The sequence below is a fragment of the Macaca fascicularis genome, chromosome 11 (genome assembly GCF_037993035.2).
Source record: "Macaca fascicularis isolate 582-1 chromosome 11, T2T-MFA8v1.1".
In the NCBI taxonomy this organism is placed as follows: domain Eukaryota; kingdom Metazoa; phylum Chordata; class Mammalia; order Primates; family Cercopithecidae; genus Macaca; species Macaca fascicularis.
In genome coordinates this window covers 60627564-60654285 of record NC_088385.1, presented here as the reverse complement: position 1 = coordinate 60654285, position 26722 = coordinate 60627564, and the positions used below count along the sequence as shown (strand labels likewise).

General features: G+C 44.4%; 1 long non-coding RNA gene across 1 annotated transcript in view; it reads left to right on the top strand.

Annotated features, from left to right (window-relative positions):
* Positions 1 to 26722, top strand: part of LOC135966242 (uncharacterized) — a 44888-nt gene that overhangs the window by 121 nt on the left and 18045 nt on the right. The window contains exon 2 of the long non-coding RNA XR_010579414.1: positions 3148 to 3301. This is a non-coding gene — a long non-coding RNA (uncharacterized lncRNA). The remainder of the gene's footprint in view (positions 1 to 3147; positions 3302 to 26722) is intronic.

Sequence of the window (26722 nt, the reverse complement as noted above, 5' to 3'; positions counted from 1 at the left end):
TCACAAAACTGAGTGTCGAAGAGGGATGCAAGTTCAGGTTCCTGTCTCTTAATATTCCTGCTACTACATCAGCATTTCTCAAATTGAATTTAATGGAACGCTAATGTCCCAAGAACGAATAAGAGGTTTTTCTTTAAAAGGGGCTTCCGTGTCTAATAATTTAGAAAATATTGCAAATTATGTCTCCCTCTTGAGATTTGAAATGAATATTAATATGTTAAAGGTTCTGAGAAGCCCTGCTGCTTAAGATTTTAATTTTGTCTCATCCATTGTCTCCTAAAATGACCTGATTCAAGCTTTTTCAAGAAATCCTTATTAACATCAGGTGAAACCTCAGTGCTTTGAGGATTACACAGTTTGGGAAACAGCACTCCCTTAAACACAAGGAGGAGGGGCTGAGTTGGGTTCCTTCTTTTTAAAAACAGTGAGAAGGAATAAGCTGAGCACATATAGACGAGCACGAGGCTGCCTCCTCTTCTGTGGAGGAAAATGGGGAGCAGGGCATGATGAAATCCCAAGAGGTAAAAATGATCCACCAAAGACTTAATGAAAGGAGATGGTTTGGGTTCAGAACTAAGTTCTTCCAGTGGTGGTAAGGGAGAGAAAAGGTATTGTTATTCTTACAAGATGTCAGGAAAAGGGCACTTCAAACCTTTTCGTTAAAAGATGGAAGCACTGGGCCAGGTGCAGGGGCTCACACCTGTATTCCCAGCACTTTGGGAGGCCAAGGGGGGCAATCACCTAAGGTCAGGAGTTCAAGACCAGCTTGGCCAACATGGCAAAACCCTGTCTCCACTAAAAACACAAAAATTAACCAGGCATGGTGGTGCACACCTGTAGTCCCACCTATTTGGGAAGCTGAGGCAGGAGAATCACTTGAACCCAGGAGGTGGAGGTTACAGTGAGCCGAGATCGCGCCACTGCACTCCAGACTGGTTGACAGAGCAAGGTTCTGTCTCAAAAAAAAAAAAAAAAAAAAAAAAAAAAAGGAAGCATCAGCATTCTCCATAGCAAAAATCAGTAAGCTCCCATCCTAAGAGAGGAAAGCCTCACATATAGCAGGTGTTCAATAAATATTTGTCAAATGAATGAATCAGTGAAGCAAGCTGATTTGCCTCAAGCAATGGAGAGGGCCCAAGCCAAATGAATTGGAAGTCACTGCTAGTCTTCTGCACCTCCAGGGAGGATTAACGTTCTATGGGAAGAAAGAGTAGGAATATATGACCAGAGAGCCCTAACCTTTGGCTCTCTAATTTTCCACAGGGCCTGAGGGATTTTTCTGGCAAACACCAGCAATGGACCACAGTATAGTTGGTGGAGGGAATGAGTCAGGTTGAGTTGCTTATTTGTTCTCCAGGGCAGGGTCATGCAAGAGTCAATAAACACACTGGAGCCTCTTGACTGGAGCTTGGAGCAAGAGATCGGCTTGTTTGTTCTAGAGAATTTGAACTTGGGTCAAAATGGCTCTCAAGGCCTCCCTTCCCCGAGGTAGAGGCCTCCAGGCAGCAACTGAGGTTATCCATTGGGCAGCCAGGTGCTCCACCTAACAATGCATTACACATAGGAAGGTCCCTCCACCAAGCTCGTTTTTTATTTTATAACCTGCAGTGGACACACCAATCTGCCACCTACTAGTTATGGGATGTCTTATTATTTAATACAGGTCACAAAATTGGTAATAGCATCAAGATAAGGCAAGGGCATATCCAAGTTGGTTCATAGGGTTACAGAATCCCAGACTAGAAATAACCATAAGAAGGAATTTCAAATAGGTGCTAACTTCCTCTAAATGGGATCAGCATTCCCACTACCCCTAAGTCGACGACGGTCTTCTTTTCTTTCCCCAAATACAGAGGTCATTTGAACTTTCTCAGACTATCCCAGGTCTAGCTCTAGTCAGGCAGCAGTATAAGCTCCCCGTGTGTGTTCTGAGGGGCCTTCCCCTTAAGAAGCTCCTCATTAAGTAAATTGAAAGAACACAAATATCTGAAAAATGACTTCAGAGGCCGGGTGCAGTGGCTCATGCCTGTAATCCCAGCACTTTGGGAGGCCAAGACAGGCAGATCACCTGAGGTCGGGAATTCTAGAACAACCTGACCAACACGGAGAAACCCCGTCTCTACTAAAAATACAAAATTAGCTGGGCATGGTGGTGCATGAGCCTGTAATCCTGGCTACTCAGGAGGCTGAGGCAAGAGAACTGCCTGAACCTGGGAGGCAGAGGTTGTGGTGAGCCGAGATCGCGCCATTGCACTCCAGCCTGGGCAACAAGAGCGAAACTCTGTCCTCAAAAAAAAAAAAAAAAAAAAAAAATGACTTCAGAATGCTTATTGAGCAATAAAGCAGCAAGTATAAACCAACAATGGGGCTGAAAAGATGCACAGTCAAGCAATATTCCAAGTAAGAAGGGGTTATTTTGGGAAGGCTTCCTGCAAGAGGGAGTGTGGAACTGGGTTGGAGAGGAAGCAAGGAGCAGAAGGGAGAGAAAAGTAAAGGCAAACCAGCCTGAGAAGGGGGAGTGCTTACAGGAGGTTTCAGAGGCAGAGGACGTGTGGCATGGACAGAAGGGCAGGGAAGAGCTCAGTTTGCCAAAAATAGACAACAGGAAGGGACAGAAAAGAACCGAGGGGATGGCGGTTAAGGGGAGCCTTGCAAGTGAGGCTAGAGTTTGTGATGCGCAGCAGCACAGTGCAGTCTCAAAAGTGTGAGTCAAGAGACGCGGGTTCCAGCCCTGGATCTGCCACCACCTCATGTACCATAAATCTCAGTCTCCTCATCTGTAAAATAAGGACATTGTATGAGAAGATTAATAAGGTCCCTTGCAGTTCCAAAGCTGCAATGTTGAGGTACAAGAGACAATAAGGACTACCATGGCAGGTCCTCAACAAATCCATTTAATATTTTTTCCCTTATACAAGACAAGTCTAAGTTCCCTTTATCCCTGCGACTGAATTACAACTTGAGCATATTTACTACGTCAAAGATTAATCCTCTAAACCCGGCAAGCTCGCTGGTTGAGCAGCAAGGAAATATCTCTATAAAAAGAATAGACTCTATAAATTATTGGTCACTTACCTAGGGTTGTTACTAAATTATTTTAAAAGGATATATATTCTGCTCCTACACTCTCACTTCTGTCTCTCTCAGACTAATTGCTTCCTGAACTAGGAAGGGTGTCCAGACAGAGACCTAGGAAGTTTGATATATTCCGGATCCTTCAACTACTGGGATTCCAGATGATAAATAAACTGTGCAACGGAATTTGAACCAACCTATTCACAGACTTGAAAGGAGTAAGAGGGTAAGTCATTGAAACTACCCTGCTTTTTCCTCTTCCACATTCTGAGCAGCATAACATTTCAACTGGCTTTAATTGAGATAGTGTCAACTTCTACCCCAGCCTTTAGCATATTGTATCTTAATGTTTATTTTTCTGTAAACCACTCTAAATAGGAGCGAGCATAGTGACTGGTACATAGTTGGTACGTAGCGTGTGACGGTTCTGTGCATGAATGCATAGACTGAGAAATCATAATCTAATTGAGAAGTTCTTCCCAGTGGCTACCCTTAGTCTGATGCTTTTACAACCACTCTCCCCTGCTGCTGGCTGGGCCCATAAATGACATCTCCCTGCACCAGAGTTAGGTGTCAACTGCCTCATCCCAGTATCCTAGGCACTCTTCTGTCACAGCTCTTCTCATGCTCTATTGTAAATTCTGGTTTACTTGTTTATCTTCCCACCAACCTGAAAGCACCTAAAAGGTAAAGACCTTATCTTCTTCATTTTTGCATCCTTTGTCCAGAATCGTAGCAATGAAAAATAAGGCAACTTGTTGAATAAATCAATGAAGCACAATAAGTCATCCTTTCTGTGTTTTGAACAAAGAAAGACTTTTAGAAGAATATCAAAGGTCAATTTCTATGATATACCTATCCTCATAACATTGTGTTTACTTAGCCACAGAGGATTACAGGCTGGGTGCGGTGGCTCATGCCTATAATCCCAAAACTTTGGGAGGCCAAAGCTGGAAGATCACTTGAGCCAAGGAGTTTGAGACCAGCCTGGGTAATACAGTAAGACCTTGTCTCTACTAAAATAATTTTTTTTTTAATTAGCCAGGAGGCTAGGTACGGTGGCTCGCATATGTCATCCCATCCTCAGGCGGCTCACCTGAGGTCAGGAGTTCGAGACCAGCCTGGCCAACACAGCAAAACCCCATCTCCACTAAAAATACAAAAATTAGCCGGGCATGGTGGTGTGCACCTGTAATCCCAGCTACTTGGGAGGCTAAGGCAAGAGAATCGCTTGAACCTGGGAGGCGGAGGTTGCAGTGAGCTGAGATCCCGCCATTGCACTCCAGCCTGGGCAACAGAGTGAGGCTCAGTACCAAAAAAAAAAAAAAAAAAGACTTATCCAGGCATTTTGGTGTGCACCTATAGTCCCAGCTACTTGGGAGGCTGAGGTAGGAGGATCACTTGAACCCAGGAGTCGAGGCTGCAGTGAGCTATGATCACACCACTGTGCTCCAGTCTGGGTGACAGAATGAGATCTGTCTCAAAAAAGGACAAGGAGGAGAAGGAGAAAGAGAAGAAGAGAAGAAGAGGAGGAGGAGGAGGAGGAAGAAGAAGAAGAAGGAGGAGGAGGAGGAGGTTATAGAAGCAATAATATGTATATTTTAACTCTTCAAACATGCTTCAGAAAAACAAAAGTTATCTACACAGGTCAAATTAGCTAATTGTTAATCTCTAGCACCTTGGAAAATATGAATTCAGGATCTAAAGTGTGCTATGACAGGTGTGGAAGGAAGGAAAAAGTGCAAACACAGGCCCTGCTGCCAGGAACTCCTGGACTGAAACACACATCAGTAAGATTAACATAAGAAAGTTGAAGACCATTAATGCTATACCATTAGCCAAAGAAAGGCATCAGACAAGGTAAGGCTCAGAGGTACTTGGCTTGGGAAAGAACAGAGTTTGCTGATCATTCACATTTTGATACACTTATTGGCCCATGAGAGTTGCTTAGGTATAATAAAGAAACAGCACATTGCTGGAAGGATGAGAAAAAGACAATCTAGTAGTTTGAGGATCTAGTAATTTGAGGATCTAGTGATTGAAATCATGGCCTGAAGTGCAATTTGGAACAATGTTCAGCATTATAGGGGAAGAGGAAATAGACCAAAAAGTTATTGAACAATGGTGGTCCAATGGTGGACCAAGCAGAGTAGTAGTAAAATAGGAGATCTCAGGCCTGATTTGTAGGGTGTCATAAAGTTCTTATAAAGCTGGAGGTGTACTGTAGGGGGTCATTAGGAGAGAGTGACAGGAATATGAGCTAATTAATCAACTGGAAAACTAAAATGGCAAGACTCTAGATGACCCATAATGAGATCTATGCTCCTAAGGTGGTCAACATCTCAAAATCACCTACCTCTACCCAAAGGCCATTTCCATTGCTTGAGCCCAGGAGCTCGAGGCTGCAGTAAGCTATGATCACGTCACTGCATTTCAGCCTGAGTGGCAGAGTGAGACCCTGTCTCTAAAAAGGAAAAAAAAAAAAAAAAAAAAAAGTCATTTCCTCTATCTAAGAATGACTTTCTCCTTTTCAGCTCCTTATTTGCCTCCTCCAGGAAACCTTCCATAACTAAAATGCCCTTCCCACACACAGATATTTAGAGCTTAGCCAGGTATGTACTACTTACTGATTTCTTGACCTTTTGTCACTCACTGTATGCCTCTGGAGACTACAGCCTGTCTCATCTCAGTGGAAGGGCTCCTAGAATAGAAACTGTCTTATCCCGCTTTGTGAATTTTGCTCCCAGAAGTCGTTCATATTAGGAAAGCACAGACTGCCTGGAGAAGACAGCCATCAGATGGCTCCATTCTCCGCATCACAGAATCTGCAATGGGCTCTTCTCTCACCCTGGAGTTACGGAGCAGGAGTTATGGCTCTCCCTGTAAAAAGTCATTATAATTATAAAAAATGTCTACAGCTCTTTCCACCATTTAGGCAAAGCCTCTGGCTGTCCCGATGAGCAGAGATTTAAGATCCTGTTCTCCATAAAGATGGCTAGATAGCCCAAGAGATAGATGTGTTAACGCCTAATTGGTCAGTGTTGAGTCATCAAATCTGATTCAGAGAGCAGGATTGGACAGTCTTGCCCGATAAGGGAGGGCAGGAAACAGCCAGGGAGGAGAGTGGCAAGGGATTATTGCAGTCAGTCCTCTCTACCCTGGCTCCCCCTACACTTTCATGGTTCCTTTGCATAGAATTTTCAAGAACAGTAGATTCCAATCTTTCTCAAGAGTAGCCTCATTTGACTCCCCAGTAAGGCATTGCTTCCTTTAGTCTAATTCTAACCCTTCATGTTTACAATCCCAGTTGTTTCTGTTCTGACCTCAGGAAAGGTCACTATTCTGTTCTTGAGCTTGCAATACTTTCAATTCATTGATCAGCAGTATCTTTTCTCCCTGTTTCCTCTCTCTCCCTCCTCCATTCCTGACCTTTCTCTCTCTTCTCCATATAAATCACAACTTTCTTACTGATACCCTTTTTTCAAAGCCATGTGACTTTTAAAAAACACTTTTCTAGACCTCTAGTAATTGTAGTAAATAGCACAGAATTCAGAGTGTGTAAAATATATTATCTACACAACAGGCACTTTTTTTTTTTCTTTCTTTCTTTTTTTTTTTTTTTTTGAGATGGAGTCTTGCTCTGTTGACAGGCTGGAGTGCAATGGCGCCATCTCGGCTCACTGCAACCTCCACCTCCCTGGTTCATGTGATTCCCCTGCCTCAGCCTCCTGAGTAGCTGGGACTACAGGTACATGCCACCATGCCCGGCTAATTTTTTGTATTTTAGTAAAGACAGGGTTGTGCCATAACAGGCACTTTTGGCAGCAAACAATGCAGAGATATAGACCAAACCCCAGGGACCTGTAGACTGGGACAGTAATAACTGATTCAGTACACATGTGAGTGAAGATGGCACTGTCCAAATTTGTGGTTTTAAAAGCAAGGGAAAAGAGGACAATCTCTGTGTTTAAGGTAAGAATGTTAATGCTAGAGTATGTAACATCTTCATTTCAGGCTTTTAAACACAAAAGAGCATCTCTCCTGTCTGGGTTAGAAGATTTTTCAGGAAGTAAACATAACTTCCCAGGAGAACAAGACAAAATGACTCTTCAACAAAAATCTGTGACTTTTTTTCCTTCCCAAGGAAGATGATTGTATTTGTGGAGATAGTAAAGAAATGGTGTTTGTTTCCAGAGTAAAAGTGCTTAGGACAAGGACAAGATGGGGAATAGGCACTCGAGGCCCCATTCTTTCTGCCTGTGATCCTCCTGCCCACCAGCCCCACCCCAGTGCTTGCAGGAGCAATGGAGCAGTAAGTCCATTGTTATCCCTCAAAATACACTGCTACCATCCACAGTTATTAGGAACTAAAGCCCAGAACATAAACCTCACCCCTTTCAGGTAGAAAAGTAGAATGTGGTTGTGCGCTGTGGATTCGTTCACGCGGACCTCATAGTCCTTAAGGTTATCCTGGGTGATTCTTTTGCCCCTACAACGCTTCTCCTCTCTCTTCATTTAAAACTCTGCAGAGAAGGTGCCTCTACCACTTCCTTGGTTTGTCATGCTTCCTATCTCTTCTACAAAGTTAATATTGTTTCTGAGCTGCTGTGGTTAGAACTCCTTTCCTTTTCTTCTCATGTCTACCTATAAAATTGGTTTTCTCAACGTCGCCTGCACCAAGCACTCCTCTCTCCTTTCAATTCTAGACACAGAAGACATAAATGAGGTGGCTATCCTCTAGCCCTGGCTTATCGCTTCTGTCATTCTACACTTTTCAGAGCCACTTCACCCCCTAGAGAGTGAGTATTTCAGAATTTACTGAGCTTCTGCAGTGCTGCCTGTCCAACTGCGAAGGGAGGATGGCAAATAGTAAAAAGAACTTTGCTAGCATCCCATCAGCATCCAAGGCAGAAAAAGCAAGGCAGTCAGCCATTCCCCCAAGAATCAGGCACTCACTTCAAGGACAAAGGAAGCTGGATGTCCTGATCATCTAGAGTAATTGCTGCCGCCACTACCCTGGCAATAATAACCCCAGAACAACTGACAGCCCTTTTCATCTGAAAGATCTCAAAGCACTTAGCTGCCAGGTGCTCATTAAGCCCTCTTGGGTAAGGTTGGCCCGACGGATCTGAGCCCTTGCTGCAGACGATTAGGGTCAGGGGGTGACTCAGAGAACTTAAGGAGCCAAATGTTGCAGGGAATGGGGGCCCATCAGCTTCCTACACGTGGGAAAATGAACTTCCTTGGCCCATGTCTGGGTTCCAACTCCAGCGGGATGGAAAGGAGGCTAGCTCCTCCCCCAGCGTCTACAAGCAGGATCATGTAGAATTAATCAAACACAGAGCTCATTTACCCCAAATACCAGACAGGACTGTTTACACCCCAAGAACTGGCATGAAGTGTGAGGGAATGGGCAATTTTAGGGGGGTAATTTTGGAAGACAGAAGCAGAAATTAGGGAAGCATCTCCTCTTAAAGGAGATGGACAGTAGCTGAGGAAACACTTCCTGAATCAAGAGGGGGATCGGAGAATGATGATTCTGGGAAATTCAATCCTTAAGAGTGACGCTTCTTGGCAAGGCATGGAGGAGTTGGGCTTCATTTTCCTGCCTCTGAAAAAATGGACCACAGGCTAACTCCATGGACCATTCAGGTGGGGCACTAGAGAGACTGTCTCAGACAAGCATATACTCCACTCACTCCCTTTTGCTGCTACAATGAAATGAAGGTCTAAAAGGCTTTTGCCAGACGGCATATGTGTTTTAGAATAGAGTCAAGCCTACATCAGAAGATATACTTTAAAATAATGGCATTTTGGTAACAATATGAAAATGTATAAGTGAACAAGATTGCATACTTCTTCTGCTCTCTTTGGATGATCCAAAGACAAGACACAGATTCACCTGTTGGCAATTGCGGGAATTTCAAGCACAGGTACCTTCAGGAAAACTGCACCAAGCACCCATCTCTCTTCTTAATCTTAGACACTAACTTTAACTAATACCTCAAACCAAGAAGAAGACAGTAGAGTCCCTTAATGACCTAACCTGTGGATTTAGAAGAAGATGATACCCTGAGTGTCAAATTTAGAAAACCAACCAACAATGTAGGGAAACATTCTTTGTGGGAAGAGATGGGATTGGGTGATAGCTCCCTGGCTTGCCTTTGGAAACCAAAGCCCAGGAGCCCTCAAGAAATCCAAAGACCCCCCAGCAGGACAACCCTACTCTTGAAGATTACTGTCTCTCCAAAACTCTAAAACCGGAAGAATGACTAGTGTACTCCTAAAAGTCACCTCTGTATCCCTCTGCCTCTCTTCACCCACCAACCTCCAACATCAACTCTTCTAGACATGAACAAGAGGAAGGCATCCATTTGCCAAGAAATTGGGGGTCCCCACCTCCAACCTCCAAGAGGTGGGGAAGGCAGGAGAAAAGACATTCATTAGCAAGTTGCAGGTGGTGTTACCAGGGTGTTATTTATTATTTGTTGGCTGCCAAGGCTTTTCTGAGCCTGCAAAGACAGAGCCATTGCCTCAGGGGCTGCAAAGTCTGAGACAGACAAACAACACACAACCCAGGCCTGAAATCAATCCCACTGAGGAGCTGGGGGCAACCTGGGGATAGGAGCCACCCTTTTCTCTGGGGAATCCTCTGGTTCCTGGAGTCTTGGGGAAGGTACAAATGTACAGGTGCAATCCTAGATCAGAGCATAGTGGTCTCTGCAAAGGAATGAGAAGAGCACCAAAGAAAGGAGCCCAGGCACAGGCTGAGGCAAGAGGTCTCAAAATGGTGTGAGAGGTAGGAGGAAATGAGATCAGGGTTACAGGCTGGGACAGCAGGCAGAGGAGGCGGGTTGGGGGGAGAGGTATTGCTGAATGGATGGGGGAGGCCAAGAGATGTCATCAGCTGTTGCGTGGGGGGAACAATGATGCCAGAACGCAAGCTGTGGCAAGAAATGAACTGCCAGAGGTAGCGAATGATTGAATGGGAGTTTAGCCAGAGGGGGAGAGGGGCTTGGTCATCAGTAATACCCTATGTTGAGATGCTACTGCTCCATTATAACTGGTTCATTCCCAGTGTAAAGCAGACTACAAAAGAAAAAGGTTAGAGTACGGCATGGCGGGACTCTTCAAGACAACATTTGGCCATGTATGGGAGAAGCCCAACCATCTGAGAGAGTGGTGAGAACTTTAAGTCTCACTCATGACCTCTTTCCCTAGGAAAGTAATTTGAGGGCTCACTATACCCTACGAGTTCTAGCCCCTGGAATCTGCTCTGTCATCCAACTTCTTAGTCTGGCCTCAACCTATGTGCAGGCCTCACTAACACAGGGAGCTTGTTTGACAGTTTAGCAAGAAGGACAGATCCTTGTATCTAACCAAAGAAAAGTGCTTCTCGTTTTTGTTGTTGTTGTTGTTGTTGTTTTTGTTTGTTTTGTTTTTTTTAATACATAGCTTCAAGAAGGACATACATGAAAGGGAGAGGGAGGTAGGGACTCCCATCTAGTCAGTCAGGTCAACCTGGAAATGGATGAAGTAAGACATATCAGAACCACACTTAGACCTCGATCCAACATGGAACAGCAGAAAACAAGGCCCAGGAGGAAGACAGAGTAGACTCCAAACTAAATGAGTCAGTTGTGTGCCAACTGTCAAGAAGTCCTTTGCTAGGCATGCGCAATGACTCATATCTGTAATCCAAGCACTTTGGGAGGCCAAGGCAGGAGGATTGCTTGAGCCCAGGAGTTTGAGACCAGCCTGGGCAATATAGTGAGACCCTGTCTCTACAAAAAAATTAAAAATTTAGCCAAGTGTGGTGGCATGCACCTGTAGTCCCAGCTACTTGAGAGGCTAAGGTAGGAGAACTGCTTGAGCCTGGGAGGTAGAGGCTGCAGTAAGCCATGATCATACCACTGCACCCCAGCCTGGGTGACAGAGCAAGACCCTGTCTCAAATAAATAAATAAATAGAAGAAGAAAAAGTCCTTTGCTAAGCTTAACTTCAGTACCTCCAGCTTTAACTTATCTCTTTTTCTCTTATTTGGAAGATGAAACTAGCAACTAATATTCTCCTTCATTTGGGAACCCAGGAATTCTAAGCTAGCTTATCAAGCCCCTCAGCCCCCTCTGAACTCAGCCCTCTCCAGTATCCTTGCTGCACTCTTCTCAAAGCTACCAGGCTGGGCCACATGAGGAATTTTGAAGGCAAGAAACGTCTTAAGGCTGGGTGTGATGGCTCATGCCTGTAATCCCAGCACTTCAGAAGGCTAAGCAGGAGGCTTGCTCGAGGCCAGGAGTTTGAGACCAGCTTCAGCAACATGACAAAACCCCCATCTCTACTAAAAATACAAAAAAATTAGCAAGCCTGGCCAACATGGTGAAACACTCTCTACAAAACATACAAAAATTAGTTGGGCATGGTCGCGCATGCCTGTAGTCCCCAGCTATTCAGGAGGCTGAAGTGGGATGGTCACTTGAGCCCAGGAAGCAGAGGCTACAGTGAGCAGAGATCATGCCACTGAACCCAAGCCTGGGCAACAGAGCAAGATCCTGTCTCTAACAAAACAGAACAAAAAACATGTACCCATTACTCAATATCTTTGGAAAGTTCATCCTACAAAAACAACTTAACATGGGCAAATACTGCAGGCTGATCTCCCTGTAATCCATGCCCAAGCAGAGAGGCCAAATACCAGCCTCTTGCTTCAGGTTCACTAAACCTATCTGCGATGGGATGGACTGAAAGCTTTGATCTAAAGTGGCTCTCGGAGGCCAGGCGTGGTGGCTCACACCTGTAATCCCAGCACTTTGGGAGGCCAAAGCAGGTGGATGGCCGGAGGTCAGGAGTTGAAGACCAGTCTGGCCAACATGGTGAAACCCCAACTCTACTAAAAATATAAAAACTTAGCCAGCCGTGGTGGCATGCACCTGTAATCCCACCTACTCATGAGGCTGAGGCAGGAGGATCACTTGAACCCTGGAAGTGAAGGTTGCAGTGAGCCAAGATCATGCCACTGCACTCCAGCCTGGGTGACAGAGCAAGACTCCGTCTCAAAAATTAATTAATTCATTAAATAAAATAAAAATAAAATGGCTCTAGGAGACTTAAGTAAGGACACTTCTCCTGGAGGGACAGTTACAGGGTCTCTAGAAAGAGCGGGACTGACCTCCTCCAGCATATCCCCAAACAGTAGTGCTGAAAAGTCCTCTACCCTCAGCTTCCTCCCAACCGTCGAACCCCCTAAAATGGGATAAGAAATCATCACAACCATAATGCAGGAGAAATCTCTCTACATGTTCCCACTTCCACCCCAAATTGTTAATTCCTAAACCCTGTGAACACTGGCACTGAAAAAGAATGACTAAAATCTACTTGGTTCTGACACTTATTATATGAAGCTTTGGTACAATATTCACCTGTTATATTTAGGCAGACATCAGATTGCTTTTCCTTAACATATGCTTGCTTAGAGCTGTGGAGGAGAAGCAAGCCTAAGGTTACAAATCCCCAGCAAAGATGTCACAGAATGGAAAAGAAATAATTGACCTATGTTCAAACAGCCCATTTTCTACCAGATTCTCACAGTGACTATGCACGGAGAAACCTGGACCTGCCACCATCCACCAGGGGGCCAGGCAGCCAGCAGTCCTTCCCGATAGCAAACATAGGGGCTGGGAGAAATGAGGTATTATTTCCAGTACTGCAGGCTTTCAGGACATAGGAGGGTCTATCCTCATAACATTAGTAGCAATAGAATCAATTCTATCCTTAAATCTGTTTTCAATTTGACTAATTTATTGAAGAAGGAGGCAATCAGGGCAGGCACAGTGGAATCTTCCTGATAGGAATGGGGCCTATTAACCTCCAGGATCTCTTAGACTGATTGGTTTTAATACAAGCACAGAATCTGCTCTCTTTCGCAAGCTAGATTTTAGGTGAGTCTGTCCTGAGGCAATGGGGTTGGCAAAATGACTCTCCTGCTTCCTCAGAGTTTTGAATCTTCTTGCTTAGGAGAAGCCAGATCCAATATCCAGGAGGCAAGGGCTGCAGTGTTATTTTACAAACAAGCCCTCCCTATATCAACGCCACTTACTGTACTGGAAGCCAGTATTAAGTGAACTGCTAGCGTAGTGCATCAAGGGCTTATTGAATATTGATTCCCATTTACGTGACAGCAGAATGGCCTAAGAAATCTTCTCTGGATGCCTCAGCCCCTTGATAAAGAGGGTGTTAGTTTTGTTTTATGAAGCTGGGATCCAGGCCAGTCACATCTTATAGCTCCACTTACTTTTATTTAATAAAAACAAGGGATGATATGAGTGAGGAGGGGGAGTGTGCTGTATCATGTTGTTTTTCAAGAGGATTCAATCTGTTAGTAAAGCAAGAGGAACAAGGGTTAGACCACAGGAAGTATTTTGCATCAGGCCATGGGCCAAGGAAGGAAATAGAAAAATCCCCAAATGAACAACCCCAAAGGCAGATACAGGTCTTTCTTCCAAGAAAAAAAAAAAAAAAAAAAAAAACCTTATCTGGGTGAAAGAAAGAAGGCATTTTGCTGGCCAGCAAATACCATACCAGCAAACAATGGAAGAGACTGCTTTTGGTAGGAAGAGATTGCTTTTATCAGCAAGAGCAGAATCAATCTCTCGTCAGGGAGGTGGGGATCCAAACATTGCCGTACCCCTTCCCCATGTGCTAGATGTCCACTAACCCAGCCCTTCACCTATAAGGGAATTCCTCCTATTCTCCAAATTTCCCGAAAAAGAGATTGTACTAGCTTTCCCACCTTACCCAATTCTCAGTTTCTAGCAAAGAAAAGCTCCCTAATGTTAAACCCTAATTCTATTCCCCCAGTTCTTCAAAATGTTCCCCTTAGAAAATAAGCTACTGAGGCAGGTTCAGTGTCTCATGCCTGTAATCCCAACACTTTGGGACTCTGAGGCAGGAGGATTGCTGGAGGCTACGAATTCAAGACCAGCTGCAGCAACATAGCAAGACCCCATCCCTAAAAACAATAACAACAATAATAATAATAACAATAATAATAATAATAAGCCCAGCACAATGGTACCTGCTTGCAGTCCCAGCTACTTGGGAGGTTGAGGCAGGAGGATGGCATGAGCCCAGGAGTTTGAGGCTGCACTGAGCTGTGATCCTGCCATGCACTCCAGGCTGGGTGACACAGCCAGACTCTGAACAAAGCAAGCAAGCAAGCAAGCAAGCAAGCAAGCAAGCAAGCAAGCAAGCAAGAAAGAAAGAAAGAAAGAAAGAAAGAAAGAAAGAAAGAAAGAAAGAAAGAGGAAAAGAAAGAAAAGAAAGAAAAGCTACAATATTCTCATGGAAAGGAGCTGACAGCTCCATACCAGAACACAATGGGGCAGGGCAGGGTTGAGGAGAAGGATAGGGGAAAGGTTTAGAAGGTGAATCTGCTCCTGGATCCCCTTCCCCACCCCACTTAACCTCAACTCTTAAGGTTAGACACATGACAAAACGTCTCAGTGTGAAGGACAGTAACCTCCCAGAAAGCTGAGGTATCTCTCTGAAGAGCTTTAACCACCAGAGCCATTTTCCTCCAGTGTGACTAGATGGGGTGCAGAGGCAGAGGGATGACAAGATTGGAGATGGCAACAGGGAGGGTGAACAGAGGAGCCGGGGAGTGACCACAAATCGGTCAGCCTGCCAAGAGCCACTGACCCCGTTTTAATATCCCAGAGGTTGGAGGCGAGAGTAGAAATCACAGGCTCCAGAAAAAACAATCTTTGAAAGAAAATTGCCTGTCGCAGCCAGAGATATATGAAATTGCAGTTACAGTCGGGGGGAGCGACTGTAAAACTACACCTGGTTATTGCACTGACTGGCTGACACCATGATGCTTTTGTACTCCAAACAGTTTTTGTGAAATGAAAAATCCCTATGGACTTAGGTAACTAAGATAGTATGGAATGAAGAGTGTAGAAGAGAAGGGGGCAGGGGGCTCAAGTTTCAGGGTAGAGGCAGATCTGTATAAGTGGGTTGGGAGTGTGATAAACAGGGAGGAACAGGGTTGAGGGGACCAGAGACTTAGAATTCAAGTCACACAATAACAAGGGGCAAGAAGCCAGGAGAGCTCTTATTCCAAGGGTTTTACACCAACTTCTACAAATTAACTCTCCACGTCTGTCCTCTGGCAGTCTTTGTTTGGCTCTCAACTCATGTCTCTGCCTTTCCATCTGACTTTCTACCTCTTCATTCTTTCACTTACCTTTCACTGCTCCTCTCTCCTTTGTCCATCTTTGTATCTCACTTAATCTTGCTTCTGCCTGGTTTTCACTACCTGTTCCTCTAACTATAACTATGTTTGTGTATCTGTCTCCATAATATCCATCCCTCTTGTTATCCTTCCATTTTGCTTACAATCACTCTATTATGTCCATCTATTTGGGCATCACTCTTTCTCTCCCCTAATTGTCTCTAATGAAAATTAGCCAAGCAGCAGAGAGAGGGAATTCTGAAGAAAATGGTCAACTACCTTTTATTATAAGCACATGCTAAGTCCCAAGCCCTGACTTAAACACTCTCTTTTTTAACCTTTACAACTAATCTGAGCAGTGGGTCTTATTCCCATTTTACAGATGGGAACCCAAGATCAAAGAGCCTAAGTGACACAGTAGTGACAGAACTAGGATTCTGCCTGGCTTCAAATACCCCACCCTTATCAATTAATGGATAAGAAATACCAGAGAGAAAAATGGTAAAAGGGCAATAGATGGGGAAGATCCTGGAGAAAACTGCGGAGGCAGGAGCAGGTAAATGTTTGAAACCAATCAGTGGGAGCAACTAGATGTGAACCCTTAGGTTGCTTCTATTCAGACTTGATGAACTAACTACCAGATCTGTTTAGGAGATCATCAGCACCCTCTTGACTCAAAAGTTGGGTATAAGGGAAAAGAGGACCACTAGCCCCAGAAAGAGGATCATGCCCCACAATCTGGACCCAGTCTTTTCCTAACCTCCCAAAGCCAACCCTTTCCAACTGAGCTCTTAAAATCTTTGTGGGAAAAGGCTGGTTCCTTGTGGCTTGGGATGATACTATCTCACAGCCAAAGACACTGTTCATTTGTTACATGTAAATAACATCATCAAAAGCAACACTGGACCACAAAATTCTAAGGCTAGAGGACAACTCTTTTATGTAACCCCAATAAATCCCTCCTTCATTTTAAAGCTTCAGTCCTCTCCATTCCCCTCTTCCAGTTCCTTATAACCTTTGCTGTTCACAAAGTTTTTTCTTAGTACTTATGTCTATCTCTCCTGCTAGAACTAAATCTTTTTGGGAACACTCTGCCTATCCAATTCTTGTATAAGGAATGGTTTCATCTAGTTCCCATGAGTGCCTGGCATGTGCCATGGAGCATGAGATGAGATCTCTGTTATCTCAGTGTCATTACAAATGGAATAATTGGTCATAAAAATTATGCAGCCTGTTGGAAAAGAAATAACACTCACTCATTACAGATTCCTGAGATAGCTTCTCCTGGCTAAGATTTCATGTTTTCTCCATATCCCAGTCATTACCAATATCCTTCTACCTCCAAGTGACCAAAACATTGAGTCTTCCTTAGAAGAATCCCGAGAGAGACTACAGATCAAAGCTACAGCCTTGTCAGAAGTTTTGCTCAGCTGAACCAACACAAACTGACCTAGAAATTGAGCAGGTTTTTAAAATGCCAATTCCTTCCCTCATAGAGGAACTATGTGCAAATGAGTCTATATCTTAGATACTTTTTGAACCAGAAAGGTGGGATTTCCTTACATTCTCTCCTCATCAGCCAGTCTGTACTGACATCAGTACGAAGTGAGATATGGAGAAAGGGAGTGCTGTCCTTGCCCTCAGGGAGCCCTCAGCCTCATGGGGAAAATGGACTGTTTAGAACATGGAAATACCGAGCCAAATGCTACAGCAATGGTTCTAAGAGTCAAGTCTCAGAGCTGGTATAAAATAGAAGAGTGAAATAACATGGTGATAGATGAAGTGTTCAAATGACACCCCAAGAAAAAAGAGCAGTGAAGGGTATTAGTGTTTACTCAGAACGACTGACATGCTGGACACTGCATTCTGAAAGGCCTGGGCTGCGCCCCCTCTCCTCGTCCTCACTACCAGGCCACAGTGCCTCACCCTGCCACTTCTGGTCATGCAATGACACTCAAAGATTAGATAATAGCATGTGGTAAAATTCAAAGGGTATGGCTTCGAAAGGTAAACACTTTTGGAGATGACAAAAGACACACACGAGGTCTTCTGCTCAAGCTGTAATATCTGAAGGCCTCTGCTCTAGAAACCAACACTACAAGAAGAACAAGAAACACATCACTCCACCAACAGAGCAAAACCCAGAACCCAGGGGCTCAGAAAAATGTGAGAAAGACTCAAAGTACTTTTTTCCCATGATTCTGGGAAACATCTCTTATTTACATTATTTTTCCACTCGACAGGCTACCTCCTCCCTAGCTTACCCCAAACTATTTTGCCCTCCAGTTGCTTTCTAATCCCTTCAAGCCCTAAAAAGTAATGAAGCAGTGGAGCCTGGCACGTTCTTCTGGAGATGACCAGGAAGAAGGAGGCTCTAACCTAAAGAATTCCAAGCCCCTCCCACCTCACAGCCTTTGCTCCAGTACATCACGGCTCTCTTGTACCTGAAAGTGGGATAATAGGGAAAGATGTTCCCAAGGGGAAAAGGAACAAAAAAAGAGGGAGGCTGGATATGAGCCAAGCAGACTCAGAGACTGGCTCCAAGTTTTCCCAGCTGTGGACTCAACTTCTCAGAGTGAGAGCAAAGAGTGAGATGAGATGATTGCTATGTGAAGAACAGGTTTGACTCCCACACCCTGTCTCTGTTCTTCATGCCCCTCCTCACTGCCTCTTATTGGGATGAGGAAGGAGGAGAGAATTACACCAGCTCCTCAGCCATTCCCAGCTACAGTCAAACCTCCTACAAAATATGAATCAGCTCCAGCCATGGGGACAGAAACCAGAAGGTTATTTTGAGACCTGGTGCCCTGCTTCCCCCTAGGACTTGGGTGACAAATGTCTGCTTGGTGACAAGTGTTTAATTCTGGGGAAACACTATCAGCCAACCTCAAAGTGAACTTCAGGGAACTTTGCCCCTGTCTGCCTAACTATGAAACAGCCAGCCAGGGAGTTTCTCATTATGTAAGCTAAGCCTCATGCCTCCCCATTGAGAACACTGACTCCAGTACCCTCTCAGCTTCAGAGCATCAGTTCCCAGCTTTCTAGGCAATTCTGTTAGAGACTCATAAGTTTGAAGGACACAAAATATCTTTCTTCCCCTCCTCAAAAATATCCATACAGTTTGAATGTATTCTAGAGTTGTTACTTAGATAATTTTTAGTTATGCACACCTGCAATATAAATTATTTATCACCCATCCTTCAGCAGTGCTTCTCAAACTTTAATGTGCATGCCAATAATCTAGAGATCTTGTTATAATGCAGATTCCTATTCAGTAGGTCAGGGGTGGAGCCTGAGATGCATTTCTAACAAGTTCCTGAGTGACACCAATGCCACTAGACCCCAGACCGCATTCTGAGTAGCGAGGACATAGAATTGAGTACACTAATCCTAGCATAGATTTCAGCGAGAAGCTCATGAACTGAGGTTGCCTCCAGTCTGAGAGGGAAGTAAGACACAGATAAAGAAGCAAGAACAGGATAAGAGCAACCAGGCAGAATACTAGATAGAGGTTGGGAAGTGGGTGGGTCATATAACAGAGGATGGGGCATATTAGAACATCAGGATGTCCTAAAGCAGGAGTCTAAAGTAAGGGCCAAACTGGGCTGAAGGGAAGAATGGGGAGGGGCGATCCATGCAGGATCAGGAGGGGAAGAGGTCACTTGCATGAGGGCTAGGACCCAGAATTGCCTCTCAGAGAGGGACTCTGAGCCAGGAAGTGACAGAAGCTCACTGGAGTGAGTCTGCAGGTGCCAATGGAGAAGATCTTGAAATTCAGTCAGAGGAGCTGAGATTTAAAAGAAGAAGAAATAGAGGTTCTGTGGTCAGAATGGTGCTTAAGAAGCCAAGTCAAATCATAGTGGAAGGATGTCATGGGCTAGGAGGAAGGGGGTATGGGAAGCTCATGTTTAATGGCTATGGAGTTTCTGTTTGGGAAGAAAAGAAAACTCTGGAGATGGATGGTGTTGATGGTTGCATAACAGTGTGAACATATTTAATGTCACCAAACTGCATACCTAAAAATAGTTAAAATGGTATATCTTATGTTATGTATATTTTACAATTTAAAATCGTAGTGAAGGCATAAGCACTGCTATCTAAACGTGACTAAAATCCAAGCCCACCCTAGGCTGAGAACATGCCAAAAGACGGGCCTCCTGAAATGAAAACAAACTCTGACTCAATCCCTCCCTTCCCCCTTAACTCTTCTATCATAAGACAGGTTGCTTATGTTCTTAAGGGTTTGAAAAAAAAACAACCCCATTACAAATGGGTTTCTGTTGTGCCTTTGAGCTCGACCTGTTCATCTTGAGTCATTAAGAGCCGCTCTGCCGGTGCCATACATGCGTCTGCTCACTCTGCAGCCTGCAGATGAAAGAACTGAAATGATGGGGGAAGGTAGGCTCTTAAAAGGCCCAGGCTCAGAGTCCTTGGGAACATGTTGCTGTTTTCTGGCTCCACAAGGACATTAGGGAGAAGAGGGATGAGCTGAACTGGTAGAAAATGACAACAAACTGTAAAAACAACCTACCAGCCATCAAAGTTGGAAACATTCCCAAGAAGAAAAGAGTGGCTGCCCTAGAGGCCAAGGCAGCAACGCAACAGCTCTGCCTAAAGAGGCAGGCATGGGAGACACAGAAAAAGAAGGAAAAAAGAAAGAGCAGGAAAAAAAGAGAAAGTGTATGCTTTCTCTTTAAAGAGAAGGAGCTAAAAACAATAGGATACCAGCACAATATATAAAAGTTTCTACCAGGCCCAGGCTGTGAAGACACAGGATTGCCCTAAAGTAAAGGAGGGAATCTCAAGCTAGACAACTAGAAGAAATCCCTGACAGTATTACGGGGCGCTGAGAAGGGAGATCAGGAAACCAAACACATTTGCTTGGGTCAGTCTGGAGGCAGGTAGAAGAGAAAGGAAACCCTGGAAAATCAGGCTGTTGTCTGGAAACCTGTTATGTGGATCCACCGAATGGAGAAGGAACAGACTGATACCCCATTGCCACCCATCCATCAAAGTTAGCCCAGAACAAGGACTCCAGAGACTGGGAAGAGACTGAACTTCCTATCCTGGGATCCAGAGAGTTCTCTGCCCCTGAGCAGCTTCTGTTCCTGCTTTCTGCCTCCTCCCTCAGAAGGTAATGGAGTGAATCGAGTCAGCTGCTTTTAAGTCATTAACAGGAGCAGAGCTTGATGATATTTTCTGACTCAGGCAACCTAGTCAGACTCTTCATCCCTCTTGGAAATCCATCATCTAGGATCAAGCATCACTATCGCTCTCCCATGTAATCCTCAGGCTCCTCCCGGATCATCATGCCAAATCCCTTGACTCCAATAATAATGCAAAGGAGCCGCATTGTGATGGGGGGATTTGTCCTCTGACTTATGTTTTCATACCTACGTGCTTAAGGCCTCCTTTCTGAAGTCCTCCCTCAATCTCAATTACTGCAATAAGAGGCATTTGTTTTCTTCAAGAAAATTGTTTAAAAGGGACATGGATCTCGTTGGCTATAAAGATCAAAGAATTGTTTTCTATAAATAATAAGTAAATAGAAAAGAGACTAAAGGTTGAGGCAATTCAGAGTTATTTAAAATTATCTTTTGAGCTGTTCTAGTTGTAGGAGAAAAAAAGCTCTCCTCTACTCCTAACAAGAAGTTTAGAGAGAATCCTGTCTAAGATTCACAAAGCTTTCAGAGGACTTTGACACCTGTCATTTCAACCCATCTTCAAAAACATCCTGGGATATGAGGAAAGTGGGCATTATTATGATACTCATTTTAAAAATAAAAAGTATAGGGGAGTAAATTAAAGCCCAGGGAATAATCTTAACTTCAGGAGTAACTAAGGCTAGGCATCGAGAAGAACTTGCCCTCTGCAGGAATTGTGAAACACTGGAATTCACTACTCAGGGAATGTGAGTCAATCCAACTCGTCATAGCTGAAAGAGGGCTTTGGAAAAACAAGGCCATGGGGCTTCACTTGTCACATCATATCAAAATTGCTCTAGTACTTGTGTGTCTCCCCTGCTAGACCCTAAGCTTCCGCAGAGAGCTCAGAGTCTGTGGCAGTTCACTGTTACCGCCTCAGAGCTAACTAGAGGGCCTGATGTTAAACAATTACTCAATAAATATGTGATGAAGGAAGGGGGAAGGGGGAAAGGAAAAAAGGAAGGCAGGAAAGGCTGAAGAGGGTGTGAGCAGAGGCTGAGAAGAAACTAAAGGAAGGAGAAGAGAGCTAAGGGGCCCAGGAATGGCACAGAAGCTACAGTAAACATGAGGGATAAAAAAGGCAGGCACTGGGGGGACACAGGAGCAAGAGAATTAGGGATTGCCAGGACACCAGTGAAAACAGAATGGAAGGAGGTCACAGAGAAAAAAGAAGGGTGTAGGGGAATGTCTGGGCAAGAAACATTCCCTTATGGCCCCAGCAGTTGGTGCCTCCTATTGGTGGTAGTTCCTTCTCCAGGATCCTGTAAGCCAGGGGCTATGTCAGGAGCTAAGGACATGATGGCCGAGAAGAACTATGCACAGGACAAACAAGCAGGAGACGGGTATTTACTCAGCAAACATCTTGGAGCCTATTCTCCAAGGATGGAGGAGCCAGCTTTGGCAGCTGCTTTACTCTGAAGTCACTAGACAAGTTGGGCAGGTGGAAGGAATTCAGGGAGCACATAGGAGCTACTGTGCCTAAGACATGATCTCACTATGCTGGGCATCTGGGTACCCACCTCAACTAAGAGCCAATTCCAAAACGGGTATGACTGGGGCAAAAGTCAGGGTACTCTTGGACAGGAAGCAAGTTTGAATCCTGGATGTGCTATGTATTTTTTGGTGAGTCACTCAAACTTTCTGGCCCTCACAGGGAAAGTGGATAGAGTTGGACAGCTAAGATTTTTACAATATCCAAGTCTTACAGGTTTGACACCTGCACATTTGACAACATGTTTTTCACTGGCCTTTCCTACCCACCCACCATCATCAACCTCTTCTTCCTGATTCAGTCCCCAGTGCCCAATAGCAAGCACACTATGTTGAGGCTCCTTGAAGAGTTGGAGAGATTTAGCATGTAGGAAATAGGTTCCTAGTGTTCCAGGGGGGATTTCAAGGAAGGTTACTGGACCATAGAGACCCAAACTTAGTCTCTGGTTTCAGAGAGGCCCATCCGTCTATACTGTAATTAGGATGGCACTGCTGTGAAGGTGCTTCCCGAAGTTCCAACCCACTCCACTGATAAGAAGTGTCTGGTTCCTGCTGCTGCTCTGTATCCACAAACTTCTTGCATGTACCTAGAGATACCAGAGGAGGTCGCTCAATTAATCTTGGAAGCTAGAGACACTGCCCTGCTAAAGACCCATACCCTCACCAACCTCCTCATCCCACCTCAGATCTTGTTTTTTTGTTTTTTTGGTTTTTTGTTTTTTTTTTTTTTTTGAGACGGAGTTTCGCTCTTGTTCCCAGGCTGCAGTGCAATGGTACAATCTCGCTACAACCTCCACCTCCTGGGTTCAAGCAATTCTCCTACCTCCCCTCCCAAGTAACTGGGATTACAGGTGCCTGCCTCTACACCTAGCTAATTTTTGTTTTTTTAGTAGAGATGGGGTTTCATCATGTTAGCCAGTCTGGTCTCTAACTCCTGACCTCAGGTGATCCACCTACCTCAGCTTCCCAAACTGCTGGGATTAGAGGAGATGAAAAGGTAGCATTTCTCCCTTACAGCATCTTCTGACATGCTGCAGAAATCAGGAAAATAGAAATAAAGATTTCAGCTATCACCATGGAAACTGGCAGTCTCTATGGCTTCCCCTCATGCACACTCCCCATCAACTCTTTCCCTCCCACCTCTACATCACATAAGCTCATAAGATTTCTCTTTGTGGCCAACCCACCAATTCATTTGGAACAAAGAACAGAAAAATAGCTAGTTTGGAGAAAACAGCCTGACCCCTGGCTTTCTAACCACTCCCCTAGAGCTGAGGTTCCCTCCCAGATCATCATGTCCTCTTCTTCTCTCACACAGAGCCCCATCCCCATCTCATCATCCCTCTGGTGCCTTCTTCCTATGCTCATATAGTTCCCCCAGACAGAACTCTTGTCCTATTGGTCCCCAAATGTGGGTCCTTTAGCTTCAAAAGGCTTCAGTTCAGAACCCCCGCAGCCTCAGACTGCCATGCTCTGAATACAGCTGCCTTCATCCCCATCTAAACCCATTCTTCATGCCACTTGCATGCAGACCTACCATGTTCACAGTCTCAGAGCCTCTCATTCCCACCCAGGTACTCTCCATTCTTAATGTTCTCCAATTCAGGGTCCTCATCCCCTATCATTCTGCATATCCTCAAGCACTTCCTTATTAAAAGGAGTCTTTAAAAATACTGATATTTCCCATCATTCATTCCCCATTCTCACCCATCCCCCCACCAAGTCTTTATTCAATCTGCATATTGAATGTTTGAACACCTGTGCCCCCTTGAGAGAAGAGAGGGAGAAGGGAAATCTCTCTCAGTGCTCTCTTCTCCTTTCCCTCGTCCTGCTCCAGTGCCCAGTGGGGGCTGTGAGACTTAATTAGCCTTTCCAGATTACTCTAAGTTTCTTGAGGGAGGCTCCAAAGACTATTCTGTGCTGGGAGAAATTTTATCGGCGTCTTTTACGGCTTTGTTTGTTCTTCAATTTCTCCAGCTCGGACTCTTTATCCAAGTCTCTTCAGTCATAAAACAACCTCAAAAGGACAAACTGAAACCTAACTACCTAGAACCACCTTGATGCCTGCCCCTCACCCCACCCCGTGATTGAAAAGGGGCCCCTGGATCCCTATGGTTGCCCCTTCAATCTCCCCTACCCACCCAACAAGCACCCATCCCAAAACATGGTATTCCACTGCCCCACCTCCCCTATCTGGGAAAATGGAAATAGAGGATGACTCAGGGGGTCAGGGAGGATCAAGGTTTGTTTACAGCTTTGAGATCTGTGGATGAAAAGTAAAAAGGGTGGGGAGTTGTGAAAAAATCAGGTGAAGCGTCTGGGGCTCAGAAGCAAATCACTGTCCACCCCACCCACCCACTTCCCAGACTGAGGTTCTTAGTCTTTCGTAAGTGTGTAAAACAGATTTGCACTGAAGCATGAGCACTTTAAGCTAGCCTGTACAGAACTGCCCAAGCCTTTGCTTCTTCTGTAGGGAGCTGAAAATTGAGAAGACAAACATGCGCGTAAGATAGCCTCCATCTATTTCAGCCAGATGATCTAAAATGTGTTCGTGTAAGTCCAGCCTATTACTGTTCTGGTCAAGATCTGGACTTCCGTAGAGAAAGGAAGACTTACAGAGGACTAAGAGTAAGATCTGTTATGTTTCTAGAGGGTTATTTAACCTTGTCTCTCAAGAACAAGACAATAAAGAGCTGGTAACAACACCAGAAGATGTTAAAGTGGCCCTATTGTATACTATCTCCTTCCCAAAGTTATCTTCAACTTCCAGTTTTCCCTCTCGACACTGTTTTCTCTCAATTATCTCATCCATTTCATGGCTTCAATTTTTACTTCTATGTGGGTGAGTTCTGAATCTGTTCTTCCAGAGCTGGGCACATTCCCTATAGTCTCCCACTTCCAGTGTATGATGAATGGGGGCTCCACAGCACCTTAAACCAACTTAATTTAAAATGTAATTTACACTCCCTTTGAAACCAGGCTCTCCTTCTAGCATCCTCTTTTTCTGTTAGCGGTACCACTATTCTACTAATAATCAAAGCTGAGAACCTCTACCCTCATCTTTGACTCCTCTTTATTTTCCCTTTTCTCCCATCTTACCCACCCTCCCCACCACTACTCCACCAAAGTCCATTAGTAACCAAGTTTTGTTCATCACGTTTTCACAATGTCGGTACTTCCATCCATGCATTTCTATTTGCATGCCATGGTCCTAGTTTAGTCTTTTAGCATTCATTATCTAAGCTTCTACATAAGCATCCTAATAGTTCTCCCTGCCTCTCATCTCTTTTCTAAGTTATCTGCCCACTAACTCAAGAAAGATCTCATTTAAGCAGTTTTTACATGTCTTTTCATCCCCTCTTCTAGAGCCTGCAGTTCTATTCATCTCTTTCAAAATAACTTTACATGAACCCTCTGTGCCAGATAAATGGGTCATTCATTGTTTCATTCATTGAACAAATACACATTGAACATCTAGCTACTATATATTTGGTATGCTAAGAAATCAAATGTGAAAATATATCATCCTGGACCTCAAAAAGTTTAGAGAAAGCTCTGTTTAGTGTGTGTAGAATACCTTTTGCTCTCTTGGTTCCATTTCGTTAATGTAGAATGTTCTGTCTATTCTCAAAATTTTCCTTAAAATCCTATCACTTCTATGAAGCTTTCTCTAGCCAGTCCATCACAATTCTCCCTCCCTTCCCAGAATTCCAATAGCACTTAATTGTGGTTACCACTCATAGGGCATTGTCTTACTGCCTGACTTGCAGTTTTCCAATGCCATACTTAAATATACTCTGTGTGTGTGTGTGTGTGTGTGTGTGTGTGTGTGTGTGTGCACCCAAATGATTTCAAGCATCTGGAGAGTAGGGACTGCCTTTCTCTGTTACTCATGGCATTTAATGTAGTGCCTTACATACATGATTATGCATGTAATGTGATTGAAGACACCATAGTGGCCAACTGAAGAAGGGAATTTCTGAAATAGAAATGCAGTATAGTGTCATGGAAAAAGCAATGATTCGGAAGTCAGAAAAAGTGAGTTTGCCTTCCTGCTCCACCAGTTGTTAGCTGAGACCTTAAATTCTGCGCCTAGTGTATAGGGTTTTTTTTTGTTTTGTTTTTTTATTTTTGTTTGTTTGTTTGTTTTGGGACAGAGTCTCTCTCTGTCACCCAGGCTGGAGTACAGTGGCATGATCTCAGCTCACTGCAACCTCTGCCTCCCGGGTTCAAGCGATTCTCCTGCCTCAACCTCCCAAGTAGCTGGGACTATAGGTGCCCACCACTATGCCCAGCTATTTTTGTATTTTTAGTGGAGATGGGTTTCACCATGTTGGCCAGGCTGGTCTTGAACTCCTGACCTCAGGTGATCCACCTGCCTCAGCCTCCCAAAGTGCTGGGATTACAGGTGTGAAACACCATGCCTGGCCGTGTATGGGTTTTTTTATGAGAATTTAACTTAATGAGAAAACACGTGGAAAGAGTAGACTAGTGCCTAGAACCTAGTAACTGCTCTATAAATACTCACCTCCTTCCTTTCAGTTTGGTTCTAGTAAGGCAGGTTGGGTATGATAACCTGCTACAGTTCGAATGTTTATTCCCCCCAAACCTCACGTTGAAATTTGATCCCCAATGTTGGAGGTGGCACCTAATGGGAGGTATTTGGGTCATAGGGGTGGATCCCTCAGGAATGGATTCATGTCCTTCTGAGTAGGGGTGATAA